Consider the following 7,500-nt stretch of genomic DNA (forward strand, 5'->3'; position numbering starts at 1 on the left):
GTTTGTAAGCACACACTCATTTAATAGTGTAGTGATGTAGTGCTAAATTGAATTGCATGGGATTGATCACAGTGTCCTATCCTCATTTAACACCAATACGATGTTAATGTCCTCTTTTCACTTTCTTTTCTGACCGTCAGTGTCCCTCATTCTCTCTATCTCTCTCTCTCTCCTTCCCTCTCTCTCTCTCATACTTTTAAGCATTACCCACTCACTCTCACCTGACATCACCAGATGCTGCTCTCTCTCTCTCTCTCTCTCTCTCTCTCTCTCTCTCTCTGTGTGTTTGTGCTTGCTCAGGTGTAGGTGTTGTGTCAGAGATGGTGTGTGTGTGTGTGTGTGTGTGTGTGTGTGTATGTGTGTGTGTGTGTGTGTGTGTGTTTGTGTGTACCCACTGCATGCGGTGAGAGGAGAGGAGAGGAGAGGAGAGCAGGAGAGAGGAGACGAGAGCGCTGCTCGTAATAAAAGGGGAGTGGGGGGGGGGGGTATTTTCCCAGGAAGGCCAGGGGCTGCTGAGTCAACATGTTTATTGGTGTTGTTTCATTTTTTTTGTCCAGGCGCACCCTTTAACCTCTTGGACTAAAGGGGGGGGGGGGGGGGGGGGGGGGGCAGCGTCTGTGTGTGTGTGTGTGTGTGTGTGAGAGAGAGTGTGTGTGTGTGTGTGTGCAGGGGGGATACTCTCTCCAGAAATCATATTACTGCTTAATGGTAGCCCCGCGCCCTAGCTCCCTGAGCTGGGCCCTCACCACACACACACTTTTATTAATGTGAGAGTACTGTACCTCCTCTGAGACACATACACACACACACACACACACACACACCAACACTATCCAATATCATGAGCTTGCCCTCTTCCATCAGCACAATATTGTTTGTGAATGTGTGTCTAGCTGTGTGTCGTGTGTGTGTGTTTGTCCATAGGTGTGTGTGTGTGTGTGTGTGTGTGTGTGTGTGTGTGTGTGGGTCTTTGTACTTATGCGTGTGTGCAAGTTTGTTTGATGTTTATATACATTTGCACAAGGCCTTTTCTCACTAAATGTTGTATTTATATTTGTGTACATCCTCCCCCAGCCAAAAGTGGACAAAGAGGAGTGCTGATCTTGTTTACTGCCAGCGTATCACCAGACAAGTGATTAGACAGCCTGAAGGAACGCTCTAAAAAACCTTTAAGATGCCGCAGCAAGCTAACAGCAGCTGTCTTAATAACGTTGTTCATGGTGCGTGTGCGTGCGCGTGTGTGTGTGTGTGTGTGGTGTGTGTGTGTGTGTGTGTGGTATGTGTTTATGTGTGTGTGTGTGTGTGTGTGTGTGTGTGTGTGTGTGTGTGTGTGTGTGTGTGTGTGTGTGTGTTTATGTGTGTGTGTGTGTGTGTGTTTGGTGTGTGTGTGTATGTATTTATGTGTGTGTTTATTTGCGTGTGTTTGTGTGTGTGTGCATTTATGTATGTGTGTATGTATGTGTGTGTGTGTGTGTGTGTGTGTGTGTGTGTGTGTGTGTGTGTGTGTGTGTCTGTGTGTTTATTTGTGTGTGTGTGTGGTGGTGGTGGTGGTGGCGGCGCTGGCTTTTTTTGGGGAGGGAAAAAAGAAGAGAGGGATAATATGAGCTTTAGCGATGTGGCGGAAAGTGCCGGAGCCGCGGGAAGGATCACGGAGCGTCTTCTGAAAAGGGGGAGGAGGAGGAGGAGGAGGAGGAGGAGGAGGAGGAGGAAGGGGGTAAGGAGGAAGGAAGAGGAGGAGAGGGAGACCCCCTCAGGCGGACGCCCACCACACACCATTCAGACCCGATCAAACGCCACAAAAACACATACACACACACACACACACACACACACACACACACATACTGTATACACACTCACTCACTCACTCATAAAGCCAGGGACAAAAAGAGGTGCTATAAATAGAGGGGAAACACACACACACACACACACACACACACACACAAAAGGAGGTTCTCTCCAAACATCTCCTGTCTCCTGCTCTTTGTCCATAGGGTTTGTCACAGTGGGATTAGTCCTGGCGTGGTGCTCGGGCGATAACATAGGCCTCTGCTCACTATCTCATTTTTACTGCTGCCTTTCAACCCATTTGATCTCCTGCTTAGAGATGACAGCACACAGACACAAGAGAATGCTGAGGCACCTAAGATGATGTGTGTGTGTGTCTGTGTGTGTCTGTGTGTGTGTGTGTGCACAACAACCATCCGTACCAGCAAAGTCCCTAACACGTCTACCAAGTTGGCAAGATTCAGTCATTCAAAAAAACAAAAAACAAATATACTTTGTTCTTATGCGCCCACAAATAGGAAGTGCTCAAATAAGGGAGTTGAGACTTTGCCTCCTCATGGCATCCATTTGTGACAGTCTGTCGCCTACTGTTTCTCACAGAATGTGTCTGTAACACGTTTCGATGATCAACATGAGTACTCTGGATGTAAAATCTTCATTAGTGAACAAGTCAGTAACACCACACGATTGCAGGGGTTCAAGAAGTCAGACGACAAATACACATTTTGGGGATTTTAATTTATGCACAAGAAGCACAAATTCATAAAATAGGCAAGGTAATTTATCTGTTTCTGTAAAGCGGATTATAGTCAAAAGACTTCACAGAGAGGAGCCTCTCTCCCTTTGGCTGTCTCATGTCAGTTTAAAAATACAATAAACGAATCACTGGCAGTAGCCTGCCGCTGTAAATGTGTTTTTTTTTCACGTGTCTCTCTGACATTAATCTGCAAATGCATGTTCAGTTATTCATATTTTTTTTTCCACATTCTTTTGTTGTGAAATTAGCCAGCTTCACAGGGGCTAATTCAGCTGGGCTTTATTGGCACCCAAGTGAGTGTGAGTGCCACACATATTCGCTTCTGACCAGTTGATGAGTGGTGCAAAGGAACTCAACTTTTTTTTTTTTTTTTTCTCGTTCATTTGTCATGGCAACAACCTTACTGTGTGCTCTGCTGCAAACACATACACCCACACACACACTCCCACACACTTGCACTCGTGCTCCGATCACACACACACACACACATACACTGAGGGAATAACAAAAGACAGGTGTTATATTTAACAGCACACGATGATGATCAACATCTAAACTGTTGCATTATGAAAATGTAAAGACAGAAAGAAGAGGAGAGAAAGAGTGAGATAATGTGTGTGTATATGGAGGGGGTCCTACTTTAAAGGGACCTCTATGGCAAAGATGGTTTGTTTCATTTCAGACATGATGCTCTTCAACACCGAAGGCTATATGTATTGGATATTGTTAAACATTTGTGCAGAGAATTATTACTGGAGACGCTTGTGAATTTGTGCAAATAATTATTTCTGAAGAAGCTTCTCACAGTCCCATTCCTTAGGCTCCTTTTTACTTCCCCATTGCGATTGAGTCCGTGTCGGCTTCTTGGCCCCTCCATCAGCTCTGGAATCAATGGGCAACTCTAGCGCAGTCAATTATCAGGAGAAAGATGTCAACATTGCCCGCGAGCGCGTAGCGCCAATTACCTGTGGCCATTTTCTTATTTTAGTCCAATTGCTCCTCTCGGCTCCTTAGCTGTCTCTATAGCAACCCGGCTGCCAAGCGCGCTGAGCGCGTGCACGAGAGAAGAGAAAGGGAAGCGAGCTAGAGTTGCGGCGCGGTCATAGCAACAGGCTTCCCTTTTGGCCATGTATGGCAAGCGCCCTGGCTCCTCCCGGCAGCAGGCGCCGCAAAGGGGTTAATGAGCGGAGTCAGCTCCCCGACGGCAGGGAGGGCCAGCCAGGGGCACGCTAGCCATCGAGAGAGAGAGAGAGAGAGAGAGAGAGAGAGAGAGAGAGAGAGAGAGAGAGAGAGAGCGGGCAAGTGAGAGAGCGACAGAGCGAGTGAGAGAGAGAGAGAGAGAGTGAGAGAGTGAGTGAGAGAGTGAGTGAGCGAGTGAGCCGGGCCGCGCGGGGCCCTCATTGTCACTCGGCTGCGGCTTTGTGACAGCGCCCGTCTCGGAAGCCCACCCACCCCCAGCCCCGGACCGCGGGCTAGCCGGGCCTGACATTGATGCTAAAGCTAAAGGAATAGGTCAATGTGTCTGCGCGCTGTGCAAACGTTGCCACAAACGAGATGGTGGCGTTAACGCTCCCCCTCCACCCGTCCACCCCCCACCCCGTACTCCACCCGCTCCACCCACCCCCAACCCCCCATCCCCACCCCTCCCCAGCTTGCACCCTGCAGCCGCATGCCGGCTCGGAGTTTGACATCGCGACGGGAATGCGCCCGGACAAGTGGAGGCCAGGGTGGCAGATGTCCACTGCCTGACCACCAGAGTGGACGGAGGATTTTTTTGGTGGTCAAGTCAGGCCTCTCCCCCTGTAATAGAACTCAAGCCCAGGAGGAACTCACTCACTCACTCGGACCCCTGGTGTCGCTGATATTGGAAACCCCCTTATCTATCTATATATTCATATCTATCTGTCTGTCTGTCTGTCTGTTTATCAGTCATCTAATACTTGAGGACAAAGCTTCCCCGTTGGGTGAGAGCTAAATGGGGGTGAGTGCATAGCGCAGTGTGAAGAGGCAGCCTAATGGATAACAGGGGCTTAGAGGCATGCAGGATTTACTTAAAGATTAAGAGGAAAGGCTTTGGCACTGTAAAAGGCCATTCTCGCGCTATTGCTTTGATGGCTTGGCTCGACGCGGAAGCTTGTTACCCGCCAAAAGATATAATTTTCCTACTTTGCGACGACATTTGAGAAATGCAAAAGCAGCTTATCTTTTTTTTTTTTTTTTTACAAGTGTGATGTTATCCATTGTTCTTCGGGCTAAAGCCACGGAAATACATGTGCCTTGCTTGTGTAGCCTGTGCTGGTGTTATGGAGGCAGTCGGTACATGCTTTTCGGTTCACTGGGAAGATGCAGCAGTGAAAGAACCCCGCACACACACACACACACACACAATTCATCCATCAGATTCTGAAACATGAATCCGGAGCCGGAATAGACCCTGCAAAACTAATTTCCTCATGGCAAGCTGTGTGTCTATTTTTTTTTACTGAAGTGATATGGTGTCTGACATTTACCGTCTGTGCGCTTTTAGCGCGGCCCGTATCGATCCAAGGATACCCCAAACAGTCTGCAGTCAAAGCACTGTGCTGCGCTGCGCTCTCAAATCACACGCTACCTAGCCACCCCCGAATTGGAAAAACTCGACGCGTTTACCCACGCAGTAACACCCCTCTCCACACGCACAAACACACACACACACACACACACACACACAACTCCTCCCTCGCTCTCTCCCTCCTTCACTTCTTGTTTGTGCTTTAAATTCCATCATATCCTTTGTCAGTTAGTTGCCCATGGGGGACATGCCCACTGACCGGGGGTTGGAGGCGAGTGGGGGTTGGAGGCGGTTGAGGGTGTGTGTGTGTGTGTGGGGCGGGGGGGGCGGCAGGATTCCCTTGCAGACAGCTTCATTACCGGCTGCGGGGTGGCGCCTGGATCGATCGGCGCGGCTCGGGGATCGATTGATGTGCCTCCGCAGGAGCGGGGGATTCCTCTGTGCTACACGGCCCATGGCGAGAGGCTTTAGAGAGAGAGAGATAAAGAGAGGAGGGAGAGAAAGAGAGAGAGAGAGAGAGATAAAGAGTGGAGGGAGAGAAAGAGAGAGAACGAGTGAAAAGACAGACATGGGGAAAGAGATGAATAGAAAGAGGAAGAGAGAGAGAGACAGACGGAGAGATCAAAACAGAAATGCTCAAAAAAAAGGAGAGCAAGATCGGGAGAAAGAAAGAGAGATAGAGAGAGATCTGGAGACAGACAGATCTATATGAAGGAGAGATAGTGGGAGAGATAAGTAGAGGGGTTATGAAGAGAATGAAAGAGAGAGAGAGAGAGAGAGAGAGAGAGAGAGAGAGAGAGAGAGAGAGATGTGGGAAAAGGGAGAAGCAGAGGGGGAGAAGAGGCTAAAGAGAAACATGCTTGCTGTTAGAAGCAGCTCCCACAGCCCCTGTCCCTCATAATTACCTGGGCTGGGAGGCCCTGCTGCTGCTGCTGCTGCTGCTGATGGGGATGGGGATGGGGATGGGGATGGGGTGGGTGGGTGGGGGTGGGTAGGGGTGGGGATGGGGGTGAGGAGGGGTTAGAGGGGGCTGGAGGAGAGGCACAGCTCCAGAGGACCTTGGTGGCTAAAGGCAGAGCTGAAGTGTGTGGGGATCCCTCCTCAGTGGTAGCTTAGCTAAATGCTCTCCTCTAACGAGTTGTTGGCTCAGATTCTCAGAAGTGATATGGGGGGGATTGGCTCGGGATTGGCTCGTGTGTGTGTGTGTGTGTGTGTGTGTGTGTGTGTGTGTCTGACACAAGCTGTAAACCAGGATTCTCCAGAGGTCTGTGTAGGAATTAAAAGCTCAGCGACTTTCAAGGGCTTACAATTATGTTTATTAAAACTGGATAATTGACCCATTCGATCCCAAGGCACCACTATGGCCATTGCGAGGCCGGGAACAGGGACTGTGTGGGGGTGTGCTTGGTCAAAACACAAGCTCTTTAATCAACGCCCACCCTCCTCATAAATAGTGCCGTGATCGGAGTCCAGTGGGTTGTGAGCGAAAAGCAATTTGGTGCTTTCAGGAACAACAAATAGGAAATATAACAACATAAAAGAGGAAATAGTAACGGAGGAACGGAAATGTTATTTCACTGTTTTCCCTGACGTCTGTTGCTAAACCCTACATTATATCACGGAAACAAGATGGCCGTTTTGCGTTAGTCAGGCCGGCCCACCTCGGTTTGAAATACAAAAATGTCAACATGCTCAGAGCTGTGAACAAGTAGCCGTGCTTTTAGATTGTGAGAAATTGTCCGCTCTGTCTTAAATGAGCTGCATGAACACTTCCAGTCGTTCTAATGTCTTCAGTATGCAAATTAAAAAAAAAAAAAAACCTTAGTATGGACCTGTGTAGTAAGATACCACAATCAACAGTCAGACAGAAGCAAAAAGCCATGTTGTGGGTTTTTGTTGTTGTTATTTCTTTTTGTCTCTTCCTTTTTTTGCCGGTCGGGTTGAGGAACAGGAGAGATTATAAACCACTTTCAACTCTGTGTGGATGCTCTTAATCGTGCTATTGTTTCCGACAGAGGCTACAGGCTTGGTAAATAATTAAGAGATCAAAATCCTGCAGAGAGAATAGAAGCCCTGAGCCCAACATGAGAGGCAACCCGCAGTCGGAATGGAACTCAAAGCGCGCCGCCTTTAACAAGTAATCATGTCCAAGATGGTTCGGGGGGGCTAAACTGGCGCTTTTCTGTCAATCTATGCCAGAAAGCGATTTTCCTTCTTAAGGAATAAAAAAAAGAAAAATAAAACAGAATAAAAAAAAAAAAAGACAAAAAAAGAAAGGGCCAGGGCTACGGAGCGTGTTTTCTATTAAGCTCATAAGACGCCTCCATCTGAGTTCCAGGGAGATAAGTCACCGTGTGCAGGGAGAGTGGAGGGATCACAAGAGTGCTGGAAGAATGCCCACAGT

This window comes from Sardina pilchardus, chromosome 21 (assembly GCF_963854185.1).
Source record: "Sardina pilchardus chromosome 21, fSarPil1.1, whole genome shotgun sequence".
Taxonomy (NCBI): domain Eukaryota; kingdom Metazoa; phylum Chordata; class Actinopteri; order Clupeiformes; family Clupeidae; genus Sardina; species Sardina pilchardus.